Here is a 26137-nt window from a genome sequence, read left to right on the forward strand (position 1 = left end):
AGACCAACGGTCTCACAGAGTGCCTCAACCGAACTCTTACAGACATGTTGTCCATGTACGTCTCTGCTGATCACCGTGACTGGGACGCAATGCTCCCCTACGTTACGTTTGCGTACAATTCATCAAGGCATGACACCACCGGCTATTCTCCGTTCTTTCTTCTGTACGGCCGCAACCCTGCCTTCCCATTTGACATACTCCTTCCTTATGATACTACCGAACCAACAGTGTATGCTCAGGACGTTGCTTCTCGAGCCCGCGTCACTCGCCAAATCGCGCACACTAGGCTCACTGCTTCTCAGGCCTCACAAAAAGTCCGCTACGATGACTGGCACCACGACGTTGACTACCCTGCTGACTCTCTCGTCCTACTTTGGACGCCGCATCGACGTGAAGGCTTGTGCGAGAAGCTCCTTCCACGATACACCAGGCCCTACAAAGTTCTCCGCAAGGTCACGTCTGACGTCGACTACCTCATCACTCCCGTTGAGGCATCTTCATCTTCGGCCACAACACCTACTGATGTTGTCCATGTGTCGCGACTAAAACGCTACTACACTGCCAGTCCTGATTGACTTAGCGGCACGGTGACGGCGCTTCGTCCTCCGGGGGTGATATTACGAGGCAGTGGGCATGGCTCCGCCCCGTCGTAGACGCATCGATGAAGAAGAAGCGGATTCGGCGCGCGAGATCCTAGCAACACTGAGGTGTCACACCTATCTGTAAATATTGCAAATACACTCCTTTCTATCTTCCGTGTATTTGTAATCTCCGTAACAATATACAGGTGCCTCGATCCTGATTTACAGCTTCTCACAGAGATGGGCCTCACAAAAAAAAAACATAGGCCTTATTGTGTTACTAACAACAATATATGGACTAAGGTTAACGTGGTTATGGACTCATCTTTATTTAATAAATATAGCTGTTGCATTAAGACTTAACTTCAATGCAGCTAGTGTGTCAGTGTAAGAACAGGGCACGAATCATTCGAGAATTTCTTATTCGACGCTATCGGAGCACACACAGTGACGATATAGTCGTTGGTCACCTCGCTGCTTTATGTTCTGCGATAGCGCGCACTGGCCGAATAGTGCCGTATAAAGTGAACATGAATACATTCCCAACAGTCACTTCGCATCCCATACCAGTCCGGTTCAGCATCCCCACCACTCATGCGATAAGTCTTTCCGGCGTGTCACTATATGGTTTTAGCAATCCAAGTGAGTGTTGTGAGTCAGAGAGCACTTGAGCTTCTGATTCAGCCGTTTCACTGCAGGTCTCAGCGCTACCTTTTTTACAATGTATGTAATCGTCTCTCCAATTGCCTAACAGTCAGCACATCAAAATGTTAGGCAACGCCCACACCGGGAACAAAGCAGACTTCAAGCTTACCCAAATTAATCTCAAGCCTGCGCGAAATGCGATAACCTCCCATAGCAGTAACTTAGCTTCCATCCCCGCCACGATAACCACGCACTTTCGTATACGTACGTTCATCCAGTGTCACCGCACGAATCTCGAACGCACAAGTCGCCCTGTGCTATTGCACGGGGAGCGCAGTTGTTATGGATAGTATTTTCTTTGCCAAGACAAACGATGGCTTGCGAAACGAGGAACCTGTCCCAACTACACTATTCAACCTTTACAGCTGTCCTCACGCGCGCTTCCTAGACACGACTTCGGCGGGCGAGTGTGGCACGCACAATTACGGTACAGCAAACAGGGACCGTACCTGCTCAGTGACCATGTGTGTGTATTTGTCCAGCAGCCCTGCGACCCAAGTCCCATCCTTACACCGTTATACGGGAGCCCGCAAGAACGCGCGTCCACACTTACACGGTCCAATGAAACCCGCACCAGCACGCTGGGTTTGCCAGACGTGGTCGGTGGCGGGTAGCAAGCAATTGGTTCCTCCACGTCGTGTAATGGTCGGGTTGCTCCGCAACCTGACAGCAGCCGTTCTGGCCACACGACAATTACGCGTCCCATCCCTCAGGAATCGTGAGCTTCAACAAACCGTTTACTACACACAAGAGGCGCCCATCTCCGAGCTGCCTTGCTCCCGAGCTGCTGAATGGGGGCGAATAAACAAATCAACATGGGAGGTAATAATTTCGGGTCAGGTTTACAAAACTTCTGTTAGGTAAGTGCGGTTCATGGCCGGGTGGTGCGTTGAGATTCGTCTTGATAACGGGCTATGCTAGGGCGGCAGATAATCCCTCAACGTGTTTGCGTAACTGCCACCCCCCTTCCGTTTTCACGAAGGCACTCGTACGTAACATATAAAAACATGTACATGGGACAGCGGTTCAAGAGGTGAGAAGAGAGGCATGCAATCGATGTACAGTTATCACAGACAAGTTTGAAAAACGCCGTCATATGGCAGTTTTCTAAACCGATTGTTTCAAATTAAGCTGCAGCTTTCTGTTCCTGTGTATGTGCCATTGCTGCCGGGTCGTTCATTATATCCCTTGCCCGGAGTCCATGTTCGGCAAATGCTTGTGACCACTTCGTGTTCGCTAGCCTATTGCTACGCATGTGAGCAGAATACCTACACTTTTAACGCAATATAGAGTTCAAGAGCTCGTTTCGCAAAAAATTCACTTTCGGCGTCGCTGTCGGCGCCGTTGTTTGACAGTGAAAAATAGGCATCGATGCAGATAAACGAACAATTATTACTTGGTTCACACCCAGGTCTTCTGTACGCTAAGCGGGTGTGCTATATTATACACCAAGGAGCCACGCTAACTTTTTCCTGCTTCCATGGCTGCCATTATAAACCTGGTTGACGTATACATAGTGAACGAAATACTCAAGGCTTCCTGCACAAGAGTGCAACAAGCGTTACCCATAAAGAAGTTTCAAATAACAGTGTGTTCTAGAAGGGCGAAAGAGCAGTGCATATATGAATAGTAGCTACCAGTTCAGCTTTAATTGTGGTTAATAACAAAAGTCTTAGCTGCATAGGCATTTGTATGAAATGTGACCACGATGATACCGTTGGTACTGCAAGCCTATCTAGCATCCGAGATTTCCGTAAAATTGTGCATACCCATTAGGGCATGTTGACAGGCATAGAATTGCTTTTGGGTGGAACTAAATGACGTGCACTATAAGAATTGGAATCAAGTTATTTTTTCAAGCCCTTTGTAGAATATCCCAAAACATGATGTCATCCTTACAGTAATGAAACAGCGTTTTATAGTTTCTGGAACTTCACAAAGGCGAATAATGACTGAAGATACAGAGATGTCTTTGCTGCTTAACCAGGCTTCAACAAGTAGTGTTTTCGTATTCACTTTGTAGGGAAAGCGTATTAGATATTGGCAGCGCTTGACCCTGTTTCGGAAAATGCCTTATACGTATGTCATATCGAGTGGGGAGTCTCCTTAACGCATGTATTATTGAGTGGTAGGAACCTTCCAGGCACCAGAACATGTTGATTGCACTGCGAGTGAATGGTTTGAAAGGCAGCCCATAACAAAGCGCCCAGACATATCTAATAATAGTTATCATCAGAAGCCGCACCGAAAGTTTCAACAAAGTGAGCAGCTGCGTAGATGCGAGTGTTGTCTTACGGGCGCATAGCGAGAACGTCGCTAATTTTTAAATGGAAGAATCGTGGTATAATGCACATTTCTCGACTGGATTTGCAGTAGGCATTCTAGGATAGTTTTAAACTGCAAACCTAACTCGCGCAGATGTTCACTTTCTCGTGGCACGATCAGAAGTGGAGACGTTCTAGCGATTAAGAAGCGATACGAACGGGGTCCAATTACACGATATCGCGTTCTCGCTGCTCTTGAAGGCAAAGCTCAAGCGTACTTCAACTTTTTCTTTAGATGACAACAAAGAATTGAATGTCTATTTCATCATACGTATTGATGTCCACGAATCACTTAGTGCTTGTTTCCCACACTGCCAAAACAGAAACGTTTTTCATAGAGATTATTGCAGCGTTGCTTGCTCACAGCATCTCTGAGCAGACATTTCCATCCTAAATGGCCGTAGATATAGATATGTTGCCTATGTGAAGGCTATTTACTGGCCTAAAGTCTGTCACAAATGGGCACAAACAACCAGCGTTGGCCGTGCGTATACCAGCATTCGTGGTGTGTGGGTTTATACTCGGAAGAGTTGCAGACAGTGAACACCGGCGATCGCAGCATCACGCAGGGGCCGGGCGTTTCCATTTCACACTTTCGCGGTACACTTTAGATGGCTGAAAGAAAACAGTGGCGTCCATAAGAAGCATCGGTGACTGTGGACACGGAAGACGACGACGACGATGGCCACGTGTCGCCATGTTAGAATGCACTCTGCTGAGAACAAATTAGAGCTGGTGCAATTTCATTAGAGTGTAAATACATTGCACCCACGCTACGGTGTCCTAGGCCGGGAATGTTCAAACATTAATGCAAAGCAAGCGTCAAACACGAGTGCATAATCTCTAGAAAAAAACTATAAAAAGGAAGTAACGAATATATCAATTCATTCCGTGGTGGCTACTCGTACAGGCAAATTAACTACTCGTACAGGCAAATTAGCTTAGACACAACAGAAAAATTAAGCATATGGCCTATAAACAACTGCAAGAGTTGCGCGTTCGCTTGCGTAAGCAGCTGCGCACCGCGTGCACGCGCAGACAAGGCACACAAGGGTGCAAACACATCGAGACCAGAGGTCGTTCTTGGAGGCGGTCAAAGACGCGGCCGTCACTCAACGATGTAGGGGGACAGCGTGATTTCTCGAAAACGAGATGGCTTCAGAGAACAGCTGCATGACATCCTGTCACGACGTCACGCGTCCGTCTTGGCGCTAGACGTGCTTATTGTCGCTAGGCGCAAGTTCGCACGCGATGGTGGCGTCAGCGCCGAAAGAAGAATAGCTCGCCTTAACTCACGCTATAGAGGTAGCCGCACTTTGTGCATTTTTCAATAACTCGGGGAGGTCGCGAATCGTCAGAAGAGTGCGGCTCACGACTCTGTCGGTGTATATTTATCGATCGGATGGACATCAGGTGGACGCGTATGCACGCTTACTCTCACTCGGAAAATGAAGATGACAACCTTTTCGCTCTATAGCCTTCAGGAAGACGGACAAGCGAACACAGATTCAATACGAGACAACAGTCCGCCCGAGCAGGCTGAGAATATGAAGCAGCGATCAAGAAGAAATAACAAAAAATGGTTACAGTGTTCGATACACCGAATCAGCGGGAAGTGACAATGAAGACAGCACCATTTTTACTTCCACCCACTGGGGGGCTAAAATGAAGCCGAGCAGAGTAAGCAAAGAAAAACAAGTAATGAAAAAGATTGTGACGCGTGCGCTGAGATCGAGGCGAAATTCGAAAAAATAAAAAATAATGAAAACTGTATACTGCGCTGTCCACGAAGCAGCACAACGGACGTGTCAAGGTAGCGCTGACTCGAAATTTGCGCGCAGCACTGACTTGACGTCACGTGGCGCATCAAGTGAAGAACAGAATTCTAGCGTAGTGGCGTCGCTCCACGCACACCTCAGTTCAGACGCTGCTTTTGGCGCATACAGTACAGCTCGCAGCCACAGAAAGGGGACTAAATATATAAATGCGCTGACGAACTACTCAGTCAGAAACAGGAGCTCCCGATTTAGCGAAAGCAGAGAGAGAGAGAGTAAGAGAATAAAGGGAAGAGACAGGGATGTTAACCTAGTAGAAGATCCGGTTGGCTACCCTGTAAGGGGTGGGTAAATAAGAATCTAAAAGAGGAGTTGCCGTCAAATCGCTTGCCAGCGTGCCATCCCTTCTGTGGAAGATTCGCGCTAGCTGGTGGTTTCCGCTCAAGCGGCAAGTACGGTTTCTCGGTGAATATGGTAACTACGCACATTAGTGTTTAAAAGATCGTCGTTACCATTGATAACAATATGTGCTGTCGAACAATATTGTCATCGCTTAAAACGAAATTTACTGAGACTATTTAGTTTGCGAAGTACAAGCCGTGATTTAATTGTGAATCTATGTTATGACCAAACCAAAACTATTTGGGCATGAGGAAGGAAACCAGACTAACGCTCAAGGACATATAGCTGAAAGTCGATACCCACGGGACGGCGTTTTGCTCTCCCATAGTAGAGTACCACGTACTCTAAATCGTTGACAATAAAAAATAGTGAACGTTTCGTGTGACATGTGAGACCCACGGATCAGCTTTTTTCCTTTCCCATAGTAAAGTACCAAGTTCTTCTAAATCGTTAGAAACTTTTGGAAAATAGACGGGTACAGCTCACAACCACGGCCACTGGATAAAAAATTGGCCCCTTATCTGCATGGTACACTGCAAATGTTGTCGAAAGACGATAGTCTTGCGTCTGGAAAGAGTTAACAAAGCGTTGATTTGATGATTTACGCAAGAAAATCGGTGAATGGTATTCTGGAGGCACTGCGTCAGAGTGCCTCGAGCGTGCAGCGGAGGTGAACGAGCACATCAAGTCACCTCACACGTGAGACATGAGCGCTATCTGACAGTTATCTTGGAAAACGAATCGCGCGACGTGCGCGCGCGTCTAGAGGGCGATAAGGTGTAGAACGCAAGGCGACGGGTAGGTGCCGCCACCATGTCGTCTTAACAAAAGCGTTGACAACACTTGCCTTCTCGTGCAAGCGTTGCATTATCAGCGCAGCGTGATAAACGCTACGCTCCTTAGAATTGCTTATGGATGCCTTTTTTTTATTATAAAGGCACACATACGGAATATTGACGTGTTGTTATGGTGCTTCAGATATGCGCAATAATCACTTTTCAATTGATAATCGCACAAGTAACAACGCTAAAACTTCAGCAATATTGGTGGGTTCTGTGAATGGGCCCGCTGGTTAGGGTACTGTTTGGTGTGGTTTGGGTACCGTTAACGGTGGACAAACAGACCAAAAGTGTTCCGTTGAAAGTGACCAAGAAAGAAAGACTATTTATACCGTCTTTAAAATAAGGAAAGCGAAACCAGAAAGAAACGCTATGCGTGGGGTTAAGTGATGCATGAAAACATGGAGGAATAAATATAAGTGTGTATAGCTGTGCAGCGGCGTTCGCAACGCCTCGACGAAACCAAAAGTGAAGGTGCGCGTCAGTGTGCATAACGAGCGAGGACGTTAATGAAGATAGAAAGAGAAAGGACATCTGAACGTCTAGATTCGAAAGCTGGACGAAGCAAAGATATGACGGCAAGTGGTATGCGCCAGCAGTGAGAGAAATACACAGGCGAGACTTTTGCGGCAAAGTGAGAGGGTGAAGGAAATCAAACATCAACAGGGCGCATATGTAGAAAGAAACGACAAACGACTTCGCATACACGCAGAAGCGAATAGTCCGCATAAACTGCAAAGGGTGCCAAGAGGAGGCGGACGAGCGTGAAGCGGCAACCACCCCCTGTCAGTCCATGCGGCGCCAGAGAGGGTTGAGCGCCTAGGAGGGGGTCGAAAAGCGGAAATCAGAGGCCACGGTCGATGCAGAAGCTCCTACTACGAGATGTTCCCGCAGATTGTTACCAGCCGGATGACGACTGAGGGAAAGAAAAACTGACGGACCTAAGGCGTGTTGTGCAGTGGAAAGAAAAAAAAAAATGACAAGGGAGGAGCTAGGCCTTTCGACGATGGAAAGAAAAAATGGGAACGCGGGACCCGTTCACTTCCCCGCTGCCACCATCTTCGTTGTCATATACGTCTATATACTGCTGTACTATACCAGCCACTTCCAATTGACCACGGCGTGGTTTGAGGGCCCGTGAGCGACATGTGCGTACCTTGCTCGGGCTATGCCCATCGTAAGGGCCTCCGCTAGATACGAGGTGACAACAAAAATTAACGAGGAATAAGAAAGAAAAGACCGGTTAGCGAGAAGGAAGAGCATTGGCTGGCGGGCGCCGTCCAAGGCGTTGGGGAGTTGATGTCGGCGCGTCTGCGTGTCTTTCGCTTGACAGGCGCAACAACCCCCCTCCCCGGTTTGTGTGCATTCGTACTGTGCCGGACGCGGAAGGCGCAACGGTACGCGTCCCCGGGATGCGGAACACGAGCGCGGTGCTGCGGCGGCCGTGATGCAGTGTGGCATTGTGTCAGCTTCGGCGGCGAGCGTGTGGGACTTTCACGAAAGGGAGAACAGGACAAAAAAAAAAATGGTGGGAGTTTAAAGGCACGCAGAACGTTTCCGGTCCCTACGCGCCACCGACGAATAAGCAGCAGAAATAAAAAGCCAGGGAGTAGGGGTAAAAAACGTTATTGCTCTTCTGGTGTTGGCCTCGCGTGCCAAAGAGATCGATCAAATTCGCAGGCGTTGACGATACGTGAAAAACCGGCCTCTTCTTTGCGCCTCCCTAACATCGCTTGGCGCTTACAGGCTAAGCTAAAGCGGAAGATCACTTACTTTCTTGCTTTGAAGTAATGCTGCTGCTAACTCCGAAAGGTGCGAACGGTCCCCGCATATCACTCATGCGTCTTCCTCGCCGTCGTGTCCCAGAGCAGAAGTATCAGGTGCCTCCGTTTTCCGCGCAGGGGTCACTGAACGAGCTCGCAAAAGACGGATAAGTTGCCCCCTCCTGTGTTTTCGCTTGGCGGCCGGTTATGTTTAGCGCCAGGAGCGCACTACGATATGCGTTCCTGAAAAAGCAGGAATTTATTATTTTCCACCATCGCACGCTGCTGGCCTTAAATCGGCTTCCCACGGAAGGTCGGCAGAGCGTTAACCTTTGGTTAAGACAACCCTTGAGATGCAGGTATACGTTTCGTTCGTCACGCGCGGTATGGAGAAAGCTCTCGCGTCACCATCTCGCCGTGTTATTTGGCGTTTGTAACCACGTGTCATTATTAATGGTCGCGAATTCCCCTAGAGACTCCCTCCTCGGTACCGGGTTGGTTGCATAAATGTGTACGAGGCTATAGACCCGAGAATAAATGCGCTGTCGGAAGACGCTCGGCGTCTCCTTGACAGGTGGCCAGCACCGGGCGAACGAGACGGGGCCTTGGCCTTGTCCGACACGCATGGCTTGCGCGCGGCACCTCGACGAAACACCACGCCGCGCGCACACACGCATCCGCGTTTCGCTCGCTCTTCATTGTTTTGTTTTGCTGGTGGACAGCGCGACGTGCGGCCAGGCATGAGAGTGCGCGTCAGGAAAGCACAGCATAGTACGAGCGCCGTCCGTCGCTGCTCTGAGGAAAAGAGCGAGGAGGACTACGAGGCTGCCATTTCGCTGCCTTGCTTGTGCGTGCACGTATAGTAAACACAGCCGAAGCGCGTAGCCTGGCTTCGGCGATGCAACCACTTGGAAGCAAAGGGATGAACGCGGTGACGCGCCAAGTTCGAAGCTTTTCTAGGAGAAAACGAGAGCGGCCTAAACCACGCCGTCGTTCGCCCCCGTCGCTCTTAAAGTTCTGCCTGATAGCACACGTAGCTTGTCTGCAGTCTTTCGTTGAAATGAACGTCAGCACCATTGCGCGGTTTCATCATCATCACTTAGTACGCCAACTTATCGTACGTACGAAATTTCGAAACCATATTCTGCCGTGCTACAGGGGTTCTTCGAAATTCGATAAGGATGACAACAGCTCATATATATATATTATTACGAGGCAGTGGGCATGGCTCTACCGTCGTGGACAACAGTTCGATGAAAAAGAAGTGGACTCGCCGCGCGAGAGACTGGCAGCTCTGAAGCGTCACTTTGGCATGTAAATATAGGAAATACGCTCATTCCTCTCTTCCGTGTGTTTGCGAGCTCCGTAACAAATTGGTGGGAGTGCTGGGTAACGAAGCGCCATACAACGGAGCTCCGCAGTGGTCGTCAAATCGGAGTTTCCGTGATGGAACACGGGACTGATCCCACGGCCACCTCTCCATCGGCTTCGGCGACGCCCGCACCATCCACGGCAACGCCTCCACTGGCCCCACCCCCACCCACGTACGTGCTGACGCATCCGAAGCATCCTGGAACGTTCTGCGGTACGGACCAAGTTGATGTCGACGACTGGATAGCCGACTACGAACGCACCAGTGCTCTCAACCGGTATGATCCGACTCTTATGCTGGCCAATGTGCTGTTTTACCTGAAAGGCACGGCCAAAGTCTGGTACGAGAACCATGAGGAGGAGATCGGCAGTTGGGACACCTTCAAGGAAAAGCTTCGCGACTTATTTGGGAAGCCCATCGGTCGAAAGGCGGCTGCAAAGAAGGAGTTGTCTATACGTGCTCAGACGTCCACAGAGCCGTATATCTCATATATACAGGACGTGCTGGCTCTATGTCGTAAAGTTGACAACGACATGTCGGAGTCTGACAAGGTTGGCCACGTCCTCAAGGGCATAGCGGACGACGCGTTCAACCTGCTAATGTGCCGGAACTGTGCGACCGTCGACGAAATTATTGAGGAATGCCGGCGTTTTGAACTGGCCAAAAGCAGGCGGATTTCAAGATCATTTACTCGACTGCCGAACACCGCAGCGACGTCCTCCTGCGAAGATGGACTGTCCTCCCATCGGCAGTCTTCACCAGCGTCTGAAATTACGCGAATTGTCCGGCGGGAAATCGAAGCAATTACACCTACTCTTCCCGCCAACGGCCACGTCGATTTGCAAGTACCTCAGGTTTGCTTGGTACAGTCGATTGTGCGGGAAGAACTGAGCAATTTGGGCTTCGATGTCTGCGCCGTTGCTCAGTCTCGACCAATTGGCTTCCGTTCAAGGTCGCCGCCTCGCCCCAGGTCACCACCCCAAGAAAGGTCTTATCCACGCTCTCGCAATCCGGCCGAATGGAGAACTGCGGATGATCGGCCGATCTGCTTTAACTGCCGCCGCATAGGTCACGTCGCACGGTATTGCCACAACCATTGGTCTTCGTCCCGAAACCAGTATAACACTGCTCGCCGCACCGATAGCTACCGTCGTTTCCAACCTCCTGAGCCGATCGCCGACAACTACCGCCGGCCTCTGCCCGTCGATTCCTACGCCTGCGATGCCCCTGATACGCAGCACAGCCGCTCACCGTCGCCTCGACGTCACCAGTCTCGTTCGCCGCCAGGACGTCGCCCGTCGTCCCCTTCTCCTCTACGACGACGCCCGACCTCCCCGCTCAATTCTCACCAGGGAAACTAAGCGGTGCAGCTCTTGGAGGTGAAGCTGCATCCTCGGTACCGACCTCAAATCCTCTCCTTGTACTGCCGACACGACGAAATTTGATCGACGTCGACGTTGACGGCCTGACTGTTTCTGCACTTGTTGACACTGGGGCGCATATTTCTGTGATGAGTGCCCGACTTCGTCGCCGCCTGAAGAAAGTGCTCACACCGGCTGCCCCTGGCGTTATTCGTGTCGCCGACGGAAGAAGTCTTGCCATCACAGGAATGTGCACAGCACGCATCACTATCGCCGATCACCCCACATCTGTTCTCTTTGCAGTTATTGAGCAGTGCCCAAATGACCTAATTCTTGGTTTAGATTTCTTGTCCACCCATGCTGCTCTCATCGACTGTGCAACCGGCGTTCTTCAACTTGAACTGCCTCGACTTGGACCTGTGCCGTCCTCACCGTCACACCGCTTGTGCGCTGTTGATTATGTTCGGCTGTCACCGCAAGCCACCACGTGTGTTGCCTTAACGATATCACCAGCTCTTCCTGACGGTGACTACATAGTGTCTCCATTGGTGGATGTGCTCTTGGCTCGAAGTGTTGCTGTGCCGCATACAATCGTGACTATTGTGGACAACTACGTTCAGCTTCCGCTCCTTAACTTCAGTAGTTCGACCCAAGTTCTCCCGCAAGGCATTTCGTTAGCCCACGTTTCCCCACTTGATGCATGTAGCATCGTGGCATTGGACCCTGAAGACTGTTCGTCCCCTACTGCAGCCAGCCGAGCAAACGCACCTAGCGACGAAATCACGATGATGATCGCCCCTGATCTTCTGCCCTGTCAGTTGGCGCAACTTCACCACGTTCTGACTACCTACCGAGATATTTTCGACTTCGATGACCGCCCTTTAGGGCAAACGTCCTTCGTGCGTCATCAAATACATACCGGCGATGCTAATCCTGTTAGACGGCGACCGTATCGTGTTTCCCAGTCCGAACGCCAGGTCATACAACGAGAAGTCGAGAAAATGCTCTCCAAAGGAGTCATAGAGGCCTCTTCAAGTCCATGGGCGTCACCTGTTGTTTTAGTGAAAAAGAAGGATGGCAGCTGGAGATTTTGCGTTGACTACCGTGCCTTGAACAAGATAACCCGCAAAGACGTATATCCGCTGCCACGAATCGACGACGCCCTTGATTGCCTTCATGGCGCGCGATACTTCTCATCTATTGATCTGCGTTCGGGCTACTGGCAAATTTCTGTCGACGACTTAGACCGAGAAAAGACTGCCTTCATCACACCGGACGGCCTTTATCAGTTCAAGGTTATGCCTTTTGGGCTGTGCAACGCCCCGGCAACGTTCGAACGCATGATGGACTCTCTTCTTCGTGGTTATAAATGGTCCATCTGTCTTTGCTACCTCGACGATGTGATTGTTTTTTCCCCAACATTTGAAACTCACTTAACTCGTTTGTCGACCATTTTAGCCGTTTTTCGTCGAGCAGGACTCCAGCTGAACTCGAAAAAGTGCAATTTCGGCCGACAACAAATCACGATCCTTGGTCATCTTGTAAGTGCTGCTGGCGTCCGACCTGACCCTGACAAGATTAGCGCTGTCAAGAATTTCCCTCTGCCTTCTTCAACCAAAGATGTTCGGAGTTTTGTGGGCTTATGCTCGTACTTCCGCCGCTTTATACGCGATTTCGCTACAATTGCACGACCACTAACTGATCTTCTCAAAAAGAACGTGCCCTTCTCGTGGGGCCAAGACCAAGCAGCTGCGTTTTCCACGCTGATCGACCTGCTCATTTCACCACCAATACTGGCTCACTTTGACCCGTCTGCGACGACTGAAGTACGCACAGACGCCAGTGCTCACGGAATCGGCGCCGTCCTCGCTCAACACCAGGGAGGCCAAACGCGTGTTATTGCGTATGCCAGCCGCCTTCTCTCCACATCTGAGCGAAACTATTCGATAACAGAGCGCGAGTGTCTTGCGTTGGTCTGGGCTGTAGCGAAATTTCGCCCCTACTTGTATGGCCGCGAGTTTTCAGTTATTACGGACCACCACGCTCTGTGTTGGCTGTCGTCGCTCAAGGACCCAACTGGTCGCCTAGGTCGCTGGGCTCTACGTCTCCAGGAGTATAACTTCGACGTAATTTATAAGTCGGGCAGGTTGCACCAAGATGCTGATTGTCTCTCGCGTTATCCGGTGGACCCTGCTAGCCTCGCTGTCCATGAAGGCGATTCTTGTGTGCTCGCCATATCTGATTTGCACGACATCGGCACAGAGCAGCGCCGGGACGCAACCCTCAAGAAGGTCATTCAGCGAGTATCTTCAGGACATTCCGACCCTTCTCTCCGTCAATATGTCCTTCGCAACCGACTATGCGACCAGATACGCGATAACTCGTGCATTGCCAACTAGCTGCGCTACAGACGTCGCAGACTTTCTCCTAAATGACGTCATTCTGCGGCATGGAGCTCCGCGCCAGCTTTTGACGGATCGGGGCCGCTGCTTCCTCGCAAAAGTTATCGACGAAATCCTCCGGAGCTGCTCTACCGAACATCACCTTACTACTGCCTACCATCCCCAGACTAACGGTCTCACGGAGCGTCTCAACCGAACTCTTACAGACATGTTGTCTATGTACGTCTCTGCTGACCACCGTGACTGGGACGCAATGCTCCCCTACGTTACATTTGCATATAATTCGTCAAGACATGACACCGCCGGCTACTCTCCATTCTTTCTTTTGTACGGCTGCAACCCTGCGTTGCCATTCGACACACTCCTTCCTTCTGCTACTATCCAACCAACGCTGTATGCGCAGGACGCTGCTTCTCGAGCCCGCGTCGCTCGCCAAATCGCGCACACTCGGCTCAGTGCTTCTCAGGCCGCACAAAAAGTCCGCTACGATGACTCGCACCGCGACGTTGACTACCCTGATGACTCTCTTGTCCTACTCTGGACGCCGTATCGACGTGAAGGTTTGTGCGAGAAGCTCCTCCCACGATACACAGGACCCTACAAAGTTCTCCGCAAGGTCACCGACGTCGACTACCTCATCACTCCCGTTCAACCGCACTCATCCTCTGCTACACCATCTACTGATGTTGTTCATGTGTCGCGCCTAAAGCCCTACTATACTGCCAGTCCTGATTGACTTAGGGGCGCCGTGACGGCGCTTTGTTCGCCGGGGGTGATATTACGAGGCAGTGGGCATGGCTCTACCGTCGTGGACAACAGTTCGATGAAAAAGAAGTGGACTCGCCGCGCGAGAGACTGGCAGCTCTGAAGCGTCACTTTGGCATGTAAATATAGGAAATACGCTCATTCCTCTCTTCCGTGTGTTTGCGAGCTCCGTAACAATATATATATATATATATATATATATAGAACACAAGCGAGTACACGTACGAAAGACGAAGGCCGTGCCACGGCTGAAACGTTGGCATAAAAGTATTGCTCTTTCGTACGTGTACTCGCTTGTGTTCTTTATACGTACCAGACCCCTTGAACTTCCTGCTGAATATATATATATATATATATATATATATATATATATATGAGATCTTACAGACAGTAATGCCAAGGAATGTACAGGGGTACATTAGAACCAATGGAATGTAAATAAGAAGAAAGGAGAAAGAAAAGTGGATGAAAAAATAACCAGCCCTGAGCAGGAATCGAACCTACGACCTTCGAATAACGCGCTCGATGCTCTAACCACTGAGCTATCACAGCGGCCTTCCCTCCATCCACTTTTTTTTTGGGTTTATATGTGAATTTAGAAGTAGGAGTGACTCGCATATAACCTCAAAAAAAGTGCATGGAGGGAAGGCCGCTGTGATAGCTCAGTGATTAGAGCATCGATCGCGTTATTCGAAGGTCGTAGGTTCGATTCCTGCTCACGGCTGGTTATTTTTTCATCCACTTTTCTTTCTTTTTATTTACTTTCCATTTGTTCTAATAACTTCCCCTGTACATTCCTTGGCATTACTGTCTGTTAGATCTCATTATTATTGTAAGGTATACACTTCTTTCCCTTATTAAATATATATATATATATATATATATATATATATATATATATATATATATATATATATATATATATATATATATATATATATATATATATATATATATATATATATCATCAGCCTGACTACGTCCCTTGCAGGACAAAGGCCTCTCCCATGTTCCGCCAGTTAACGCGGTCCTGTGCTTGCTGCTGCCAATTTATACCCGCAAACTTCTTAATCTCATCTGCCCACCTGACCTTCTGTCTCCCCCTAACCCGCTTCCCTTCTCTGGGAATCCAGTTAGTTACCCTTAATGACCAGCGGTTATCCTGTCTACGCGCTACATGCCTGGCCCATGTCCATTTCTTCTTCTTTATTTCAACTATAATATCCTTAGCCCCCGTTTGTCCCCTAATCCACTCTGCTCTCTTCTTCTCTCTTAAGGTTACACCTACCATTTTTCTTTCCATTGCTCGCTGCGTCGTCCTCAATTTAAGCTGAACCCTCTTTGTAAGTCTCCAGGTTTCTGCTCCGTACCGCCAAGATACAGCTGTTATATACCTTCCTCTTGAGGGATAGTGGCAATCTACCTGTCATAATTTGAGAGTGCTTGCTGAATGTGCTCCACCCCATTCTTATTCTTCTAGTTACTTCAATCTCGTGGTTCAGCTCTGCGGTTATTACCTGCCCTAAGTAGACATAGTCTTTTACAACTTCAAGTGCACTATTACCCATCTCAAAGCGCTGCACCTTTCCGAGGTTGTTGTACATTACTTTCGTTTTCTGCAGATTATTTTAAGACCCACCTTTCTGCTCTCCTTGTCTAACTCCGTAATCATGAGTTGCAATTCGTCCCCTGAGTTACTCAGTGATGCAATGTCATCGGCGAAGCGCAGGTTACTAGGGTATTCTCCATTAACTCTTATCCCTAACTGTTGCCATTCTAGGCTTCTGAAAACCTCCTGTAAGCACGCGGTAAATAGCATTTGTGAGATTGTTTCCCCCTGCCTTACACCCTTCTTGATTGGTATTCTGTTGCTTTCTTTATGAAGCACTATGGTAGCAGTTGATCCCCTGTAGATTTCTTCCAGAATGTTTATATATACTTCATCTATGCCCTGATTGCGCAGTGTCTGCATGACGGCTGATATTTCCACTGAATGAAACGCCTTTTCGTAATCTATGAAGGCTATGTATAGTGGTTGGTTATACTCTGAGCATTTCTCTATTACCTGATTGATAGTATGAATGTGGTCAATTGTTGAGTAGCCTGTTCAAAATCCTGCTTGTTCCTTTGGTTGATTGAATTCTAATGTTTTATTTACTCTGTTAGCAATTAGCTTTGTAAATAGCTTGTATACTACAGAGAGCAAGCTGATCGGCCTGTAATTCTTCAAGTCCTTGTCATCTCCTTTCTTATGTATTAAGATGATGTTAGCGTTCTTCCAAGACTCTGGTACTCTTCCCGTCAGGAGACACCTCGTAAACAGGGTGGCTAGTTTTTCTAACACAATCTGTTCTCATCTTTCAGCAGACATGATGTTACCTGATCCTCACCAGCAGCTTTGCCTCTTTGCATGCTCTCCAAAGCTTGTCTGACTTCTTCTATCATTACTGGTGGGGTGTCATCTGGGTTACTGCTAGTTCTTATAGTATTAAGGTCGTGGTTGCCTCGGCTACTGTACAGATCTTTGTAAAACTCCTCCGCTATTTTAACTATCCTATCCATATTGGTAGTTATTTTGCCTTCTTTGTCCCTTAGTGCATACATCCGACTTTTGCCAATTCCAAGTTTCCTCGTCTTCACTGCTTTGACGCTTTTTGACGTTTCCTCCGTTTTTCAGAGCTGAGCTATATATATATATATATATATATATATATATATATATATATATATATATATATATATATATATATATATATATATATATATATATATGCGTCAGCGAAAGTAATAAAGCAACAAAATAAACGGAACCGTTGCGCGGCGAAGGTGTACAGCTTCGACGTAAAACCGCAAGGGCGACAGCGCCGCGCTCGTCAGGATGGCCGAGTGGTCTAAGGCGCCAGATTTAAGCTCTGGTCCTCGTGAGAGGGCGTGGGTTCGAACCCCACTTCTGACACACTTTTTTTTCTTAAAGTTTTTTAACTTTTTTTTTTCACGCGTGCCTGCGGTAGCTTCGATTTCTTCAATTAGGCTCTAAATATAAAATACCCTCCATTTATTGAATAAGTGGACATTTCGAAATATTTATTTGCATTCTCAGGAAATTCCAGATATTCAGGTAAAATATTAGGTATTGTAGGAACATAACATCATAATAAATAGTTTACGTATTTCATTTTATGTGCAGTGGGAATCCAGCCAGTGTACGATTTGCAGTAATTTTTGGACCAGTGAGAACTGTATTTTGGAGTAGATAAAACAAAATTTAAAAGTTGATTTATAGTGAGACATGTGTAAATTACCAGTGAATATTTTTATTAGCGGGCATATTATAAATGCCACTGCACTGCCAACCGGTAGACGCGAACAACAACTAGACAACTTCCATTAATGAGCTACTTAGCACGGAGTGGGACGTTATAGGTTTCACTTCACTGCACAAGATGTATACGTGATCTCGTCTGCCAAGATTTATAATGCTACGCGCCCCGGAAAGAGGTGGAATGTCGGACTGAACACCACTTGCCCTTCATCTCATGGGGCCACGCCAGAGCGATCATTTCTATCAATCTTCTCATGGTCTCTATCCCCCTATCTGCAAAGGCCTCACCAGGGCGGAGGAGCTCTGGCTTCTCCACCTCTTCACCAATACTGCACCATGCCCGGCCGTACTGAAGAATTCGCATTCAGCCATCTTGGGCGCATGCCCGCACTGTGCGGAGGAGTTTTGTGACACATACATCACGTGGTGTGGTCATGCCCCTTAAATCCCACCTACCCGCCCGACCCGAGAGGACTGGGAAGCTGTCCTGCTCGGCTGCTCTGACCTCCAAGTCCAACAGGCATTGGTGGCTAGAGCCGCCGCGGCAACTGAAGGGATACCCGGAATAAGGATCCCTCCTAAACTGTTTGTGAAAGGCGGGCCCTTCAGACTCGCCCCATCCATACTTCTCTCTGTAAATATATTGATAAATGTTTTCCACCACCAGCAACAACATCAACAACAACATCATGAACCATATGGAAAGGACACGTGGTTCATGCCAGTCTCTCAAACGAGTGCGCATGGAGGGACTTTCCCTCAAAAACAGGTATGAAAATACTGATAACGCCGAAACAACACAACACCACGTGCGTCCACCACCTGGCTCGGGCGTGTCAGGTGAATGCAACCTTGTGTGCGCATGACGTGTGGATGCGTCGCGTCATGTGATCTTCCAGTTCCGAGTGGGTCCGACACCGAAGAGGGCTGGAGATAAATTTGGTTTGCGGAGCCTACGAAGCTCGAGTGGCAAAGGTCCTTGTATGGTGGTTTCGGTACTCGTGAATAACCAAATAAAACGTTCTTGTGTTACAAGGACTCTCATTGGGGACACAGGAACATCCAGTCTCTAACTAAACTGGTCAAGCGCCATTTAAGAACTAAATGACAAGCAAATCAATAACCACGTGGACATTGATTTTTTCTTGTTACCTACACTATACCTTCCCCTGATGACACTCCACGGATTTGCGTTCGCGCACCATCATCCTGTGGCTGCACACAAGCACCTCATGTTCCCCAGCCGTGCGACCAGACGCCGGGGAGATGCCGAGCAGACTACGCGACGTGGATTAATACATGCGTCTGAGGCTAACCCGCCTTTCTATTGGCTAAGGAGCATTGTAGCCTTGACAGTGCTAAAAAGAACTTCTGAAATGGAGTGCATAGGTTGCAGCTCACAAGAGTTCAGAACGCTGAATTTTGCCCGGTAACATGAATACCGGTCTGCAGCTGCACTCGAAAGCAAAATTTGAGGTTAAATAATGTTCAGGTAGGCAACAATGTTAAATATAGACATATACAGGTACTTATAGGCATTTAGGCACAAATACAATAGACATTTATAGGCACTATAAAACACTATAAAAGCCGTTCTTTACCTCTAATCCATGCTCTTATATCAAAGTGAAAGAATAGGAGCGCAAAGAACAAAATAGTCATTGTCCTATATTCCGGTCTCTAGTGATGATGTATTAACAGGTATCATGTACAAGAATAAAATATACAAAAAGGAAATAAAAAAACAATAAAAAGGAACAAGCATTGTACCCAAAATCAATATTTTCAACAACAGACACATGGCGCCATAATATGGAGTAAAAGGCAGCGTTAGAGTTTATGGTGGCAACATTATAGTGACCTCATTCTGAAATCGTGCATGGAAAAATATACCTGAATGACTCGGTTCTGCACTTGTATTCTTTAACATTGTTAATATGATTGGTTCGTGATGAGATGTAGTGCGGGTAAAATATCTACTTTTCCTTATATATACTTGTTCTTGCATAAAATATGTTTTGAAAAACTTTTTGAGTGTTTGTATGTGCTCCTACGTAGTGCCCGAAAGTCAACGGCAGTTATATTTATCGTTCTATTCGTCTTTGTCTGATTCCAGCATGTTTGTCAGGCAGTGGCGTTGCCAGAGGTTTGAACACCGGGACAGTGCTCCCCCCCCCCCCCTCCGAAATTTTTTCACTATGGTATACAGAGTGACAAATTACCATATCAAGAGGGTGTCCGCCTTCCACCCCTCCAAAAAAAAATCTGCCTATGCTACGGTCAGGATAGCCCTTGTTCTCTCTCTGTGCTGAGGGCACGGTGACCGTGGCTAAGGACGTCCTGTAAGTTGTTACAAAACTGGACCCAGCCTTCATGCGTTGGTGGGCTTGCACATTATCTTGGCTCCTCCGATATACTTACACGTCTTCTAAGAAGGCTCCTATTTGTTTTTGCCTCTTTTACTTTTTCAGCACTCTCCACTTACTATCCAAATTTTTAGCAGGTGTCGATCCAATGTCCATGTTTCTGCCATTCGTGCTGTTCGTTTACAGTTTTTTTTTCGTCTCGTGCGTCTCCCATGTAAACTATGTCTATATAGTACTTGATGCATTCGGTCCGAGTTTTTTCAATCGCTTCCCATTTCATGAATACCTCTCCAAAGACCTTGTGCAGCATCTATGCCATGTGCCTTATACTTACTATCGTACGCAAAGATGAGGTCGGAATATTTCTTTCTACTGACGCCATTTTCAAGCTAGGCGGGTGCCGTGATTAGGTCTACGCCTAATTCGGAGTATGCTGTCTAGAAATGAACGTACTCGGGCGAGTCTCGTACGTACACCTTTATGCCGTGTGGGGTGCATTAAAATCGGCCCGAGCCACCAGCCGGTCTTTGGCGGCCCTAACCTTGACGGGCTTTGATAGAAGAGCTTGGAAATTTTCGTCTGCATTTAGGTAGGCTGAATATTCTCACCATTAGTATTGTTTTTGTCCTTCCATTCTTATCTCGTGAGATGAGGCTGATTATTTGGCGATTCATCTGCAATGCGTCGAGATAATCGGCTCCGGCCGTGATCAATTTGCCTACCTGCGCGGCCACCCTGGGGAAGTCGGAAATTAGAAACTCGTAGTACCCCCGCTGTTTGACCAGCTTGATTCCGGTCTTTCACATGCATATCGCGTCCGACTACTTTTGCAAGTACAGCACTTACGCATGAAAGGTGCGCTGGACGCACCCACGGTGAATGAAATGAACTCCCTGGCGCTCGCGCTGTCGGTGTTGTATGAGAGGGAAGGAGCATGAATCGCTCATGCGCGAAAATGTTTGCATAAAGCGGTGAACTGGTAGGCCTTTATCAAAGGTCGAGTGCTTGCGCAGACATGCTTCGGCACACGTAAAACAAATGCGGGAAAGAAAAACTATCTTGCTGAGGATGAAGTCGGTTAAAGAGCTCAGGAACAATAAAGGGCGTGCACCCGAATCTGAGCGCACGAGCCTCAAGCATTTTCCCCTCCATCGAAAAACACGGCCGGCATTCGATCCAGGGACCTGTGGGTCAGAAGCCGAGTGATTTAGCCACTAGAGGACGGTGCCGTCCTCCAACTGTGTGTTTAGAAGAAGTGGTTAACGATTTAGAGCACTCGGTACTCTACTATAAGAGAGCTGAAAGCCGTCCTTTGGAGATGGCTACAGTGGGAGAGCTCTCGGCTGTTCCTTGGAAATGGAGCTCTGACTGTGTGTTCAGAAAACGTGGTTAACGATTTAGAATACATGGTACTATGGCAGGGCATAAACTCGTTTAAGAGAATTTTATTTCCGGATATATCTTACACAGCTTATGTATACACACAGAAGAATGGTTAAAGAGCTCAGGAACAATAAAGGGCGATAAATTTGCGTCATAATACTGTGGGAATCAAGTGTCTGTGTCGTTGCTTGTATTGGAAAGAATAATCCACCAAAAGGAGTTGAACCAGCACAGCCTTTCTCGAACATCTCCGGGCCTCTGCGCAATCGAGGTCCGGTCGTCACATCACACCAGAAAATGCGCCCCTCGTCGGCTCCTTAATGCACAGTGTACGTGGCTTCCTTAAGCCAAACGTGCGCGAGCAGCAACAGCAGCAGCGCGCCACAGACGCGAGTGCAAGACTTCAGAAGCGGAACAATGCGGAGCCCTTCTGCGTAGCAGCATCGGCAGCTGTTGCTGCTAGTGGTGGTTGCCGTACACTGCTGTCGCGGCGTCACCGTGGACGCGATTGCAAGGACAGCGTCCGTCTGTGCGCGTCTGCTTGTCTCTCCGACTGTCAACATGGCCTAGTATGCGCGGCTGCTGACGCTGCCTTTTTTTTGTATTTTTCTTGACGAGCTTGTGTGCGTGTCGCGGGTTAGAAGGGGGAGGGAGCAGCAGAGTTCAGAGCCTTTACGCGCGCTTACGTGGCGGGCGACGCGCCGAGTGTCGCGATGTGTCCCACATTACGGGGTTGCGCTGATCGAGGTGCTCAAAAACAGAGCCCTGCCTAGTATTGTGCTTCTCGGGTTCAGGCCCCCATCTTACCTCGTGTCTGTTATTCCCACATGGCGCCAGCGGTCACATGTGAAGCAGTTGGCGAAACACGACAAAATAAAATAAAATATGGAACAACAAGACAAAGAAATATCAAGATCGAGCGTGACCTACAACCGTCACTGATGGAGCATTATTCCGCAGAGGTCGTTCAGTACACGAAAGCGCGACTTTCTCTCGTAACGTGGCCCTTCACGTGACTCGACATGATGTGGTCTGGCCGAGAAAACGATGTTATGCAATCGCCCGAGAAGAACGCGAGAGTCCCAAGATAGTTGGTCTCCGTGTTTCTCTCCTCCCTCCTCTTTACTTTTTGTTACGTCTCTGTTTGTGTTAAATCTTCAGCGTTCCTCTAATAATGTGACTAGTCTTTCATCTTCCAAGGCTGTCTGAGGCATACTGATGGTCGGCGTCTAAATTGTATTTGTGGCTCAAACTCGGCGCATTCTACAGAGCAGCCGTCTTGGCACGAACTTCCATTTTCTACGCAGGGGTGGGAAGCTTACGCAATGCATTTCCCGCATAAGTACGAACCAAGAAGTACGTAACCGCAGCTACAGGTGAGCAATCACTGAAGAATTCTCAAATAAAAAGACAATGACACTTTCATTCCATCCAGGCCGTGACGGGCGAGAAAGAGGGAGATAGAGAGATAGAATAAATTCTTAAACGGTTTGACTGGTCCCATCTCTTCACTGTAGTTGAAAACAAAACTTAGTTAGCACCTTGATGAGGTGTACTTAACTTGAAAGTCATACTGAATAAAGCCAGATTAATTAGCAACAATTACATATGCCGGTTTATTATAAGAAAATCTTAGTTATAATGAACTAGGTCTTAATTAGCAAGCACATTTCTTAGTCACGTCAAATGTATAATAATCAGTACAAAAAAGACACCTGTCACTTTCGCGTGATGCATTTAAATATACATATTTTTCGCTTCTGAAGTATAAACTGAAGGTATCGGTAGGAGAGAATTAGATCGATGAAATACCTTTAGGGCTTTAATCCTCATGCCGTGCACAATACGACTTCCTAGAAACATTATTATCTCTTCACATTCTTCCACTATATATGTAGAAAGAGAGAGACTTATCATTCATGCATTTTATGCACCGTAGTTCTCTGTTGTCATTGTTGCTTTTAATAATTACAATAATGTAGTAATAATATTTATTTCGCTAAAATATCTTTCAGATATATCTTGTCGTACATGTCTCTCTGTAACTATATAGGTTAGCCGGGGTGGAGCGATTAAGAAGGACATCAAGTTTTTGTTTTACTTTATTGCTGCATCTGTTTTAGCTGCCCTGTTTGTTGTTTACTGTTTGTGCTTAATTAGCGTGTTGTCGTTCAGTACCCTGTCTGTGTCGTACGCGCTGTCATTCACTTCAAACCTGCCTTACCTATTGAGCAAAATACAATAAAAGAAGGTACCCTGTAGCTCTGCTAAACTCCGCTGTAAGTGCACGGTTCTTTCAAAAGTCGGGGTCTAGTGTTTAAAAAAAATATATTTGTAGTTATTGAAGGGTGAAGCACGAGCGATTGCTGACAATATTTATTGAGTAATGCACACGAATGAAGAAACTCGAAGGCGTACCCGTAGATGCATTTTAGAGAGAAAGAGAGAGAGGGGGGATAAGGAAATCAACTCTGATCTTGTGTAGGACGTGCAAATAACGATGTGAAGACAATTTGTGTGTGTTTACGTGTTATGTGTCGGGAATTGCCTGATCACATTCTCATGGCAGCAGTATTGAAATATTGTCATGACACAAATGGCGTAGTCGTTGTTGGAGACGACTAGGTCAGAATTTATTCTTGCTTACTGCCTATGTTGATACTACTGCAGCCGCAGTTGCCCTCTGCAAGCGAAGCTTTCTGTACATAACCGACTGTCTGCTCATATGGTAGCATTCCTTGACAGAATGATTTATCGTATCGATGTACTGTACCAAAGTGCATCGGTGTTTCTGGTCGTATTTGCCAGTGTTGCGTACGTAAACCTATTACACCATAGGCGTGTGCAGGATTCCCCGTCAGGGGCGGGGGTGAAGGTTCATCGCAGCAACCATCTCCCTAATACGTCAATGTGACCGAAAAACTTTGCGCCTCCCCCCATATTAGGTCTCTGTATAGGCAGATTTCGTGCCCCTTCATAGATGAGTAGCCCCCACCCTGACCCTCTTGTGCACGTGCCTGTGGTTACACCTAGTCGAATGTCAGAAACATTAAAAAAATTGAAACAGCACACTTCGCGAAGATTCCAAAAATTGTCCGTGTTTACTTGTCTACTATATTACACAGTAGTGTAAAAAACACAAATGCACAAATATTAGGTGCTTCAGTGTATAAAGTAAGAAGAAGCTGCAGCAAGTGCGGGGCTTTTTAATATTTCAGGCTGAAGAAACCACCACAGAGCGCCACCCCAGAAGAAAGGAGTTAGCGTGCCGCAGTTTTCGGCACTTCTTTCTGTTATAATCTGCCAAACATACAGAAGTGTTATTCATATAAATCTGAGCCACTGTATTTCCCGCACCCTTTTTACTCGTTTGAACTTTTTTTTCCACTTTGGCGTGACGCTAACGGTACTATTAAAATAATAATGAAGAACACCTATTAATGTTCTCGTTCTGTGTCTCTGCAGCCAGTGCATCTCGAATGCGCATAAACTGACCAATGAACAGTGACAGAACTAACACGGCATTGCTAGAATACGCTTGGGTGGACAAGTCAAAGAGCAAACGTGGCGAGAGCAAGTAAACAGCCACACCAGAAGCGAGCCAGCAAAGCATCAGCTAATGCTGTCGCTTATGCGGGCTCGTCTTCTTCCAGCTTCGCTCAAGCGCGACCTCACCGCTTCTGTGAGCATAAAAACCATTTCCTTTGGGAAAGTGCTCGTGTAGCTTGCCCGTATCACTGTGCACACAAAGGCCGGGTTACTGACTTCACTTGCAGGAGACACCTGAGGAACAAGCCCTTGCATTTCGTGTACGCACAGGCGCCACACGTGGCTCGAGAAGGTAGTCGTTTCCTTGTTCTGCGCGCAGGGAGGGTCGAAATGAGAACCACGTGACGTTGCCATTGCGTTCATTCGTGAAGTCCACGCCACAAGGACAGGCTAACTCTTCGCGGGTAACTCCTGGACGTGGTTTTGCCAGACGGCGTCAAAATTCGTTCTCCGCCGGAGATGGCCGACGCTTTGCGACTGAGTCAATGACGGGGGCCTGTGAACAGTGGCGTACCATTCTTTCGCGAAGAAGGGGGGCAGGCTAACCTTTTATATATATATATATATATATATATATATATATATATATATATATATATATATATATATATATATATATATATATATATATAATGAAATACAACGGTTCAGCTGACGCTTTATTCAAGCAACAGCAAGATGGCGCCGATGGTGAAGAAGAACGGGGCGAAGACTGATGATGGTTATTGACAGATGAGGAAGATGACGTCCAATGAATTCTAACGCTAATTTCCCCGTCGACGGAAGCAGCCAGCCTGGCCGCGAATTACGCTGGGGAACGCATACGATACGGCTTGAGACGCGAAATGTGCACAGTCTCTGTCCCGCGGCAGATCGTTGGTCAGTGGGGACATGAACAGGTGTGACAAGGTAGTTCACCGGTGAGGTCTGTTCGACAACTTTGTATGGAGCCAAGATAGCGTGACTCAAGCTTCTCGCATAAGCCAGGCGTTCGCGCAGGAGTCCACAGAAGTACATCGTCGCCAGGGCGGTAGGGAACGACGCGGTGAGTGGCATCGTAACGATATTTGCGATCTTCTTGGCTACCTCCGGTGTTTACACGGGCAAGACGACGGAATTGAGCAACACGGGACAGAAACTGGTCGCAAACGAATGGCGAAGAGTTGACGGGGCCAAAAAAGAATTAAACGTCGAGTGGTGATGTCGGTTGGTGTCCATATACTAGGAA

At 47.7% G+C, this 26137-nt stretch overlaps 1 protein-coding gene and 1 non-coding gene across 2 annotated transcripts in view; one reads left to right on the top strand and one right to left on the bottom strand.

The window, feature by feature from the left end:
- Window positions 1-26137, bottom strand: part of LOC119185356 (uncharacterized) — a 195927-nt gene that overhangs the window by 82065 nt on the left and 87725 nt on the right. The gene's annotated exons all lie outside the window — the stretch shown is intronic.
- Window positions 17162-17245, top strand: TRNAL-UAA (transfer RNA leucine (anticodon UAA)). Its single transcript has one exon. It is a non-coding gene; the product is annotated as a tRNA-Leu (tRNA).

Source organism: Rhipicephalus microplus, chromosome X, assembly GCF_043290135.1.
Source record: "Rhipicephalus microplus isolate Deutch F79 chromosome X, USDA_Rmic, whole genome shotgun sequence".
NCBI classification, from domain to species: domain Eukaryota; kingdom Metazoa; phylum Arthropoda; class Arachnida; order Ixodida; family Ixodidae; genus Rhipicephalus; species Rhipicephalus microplus.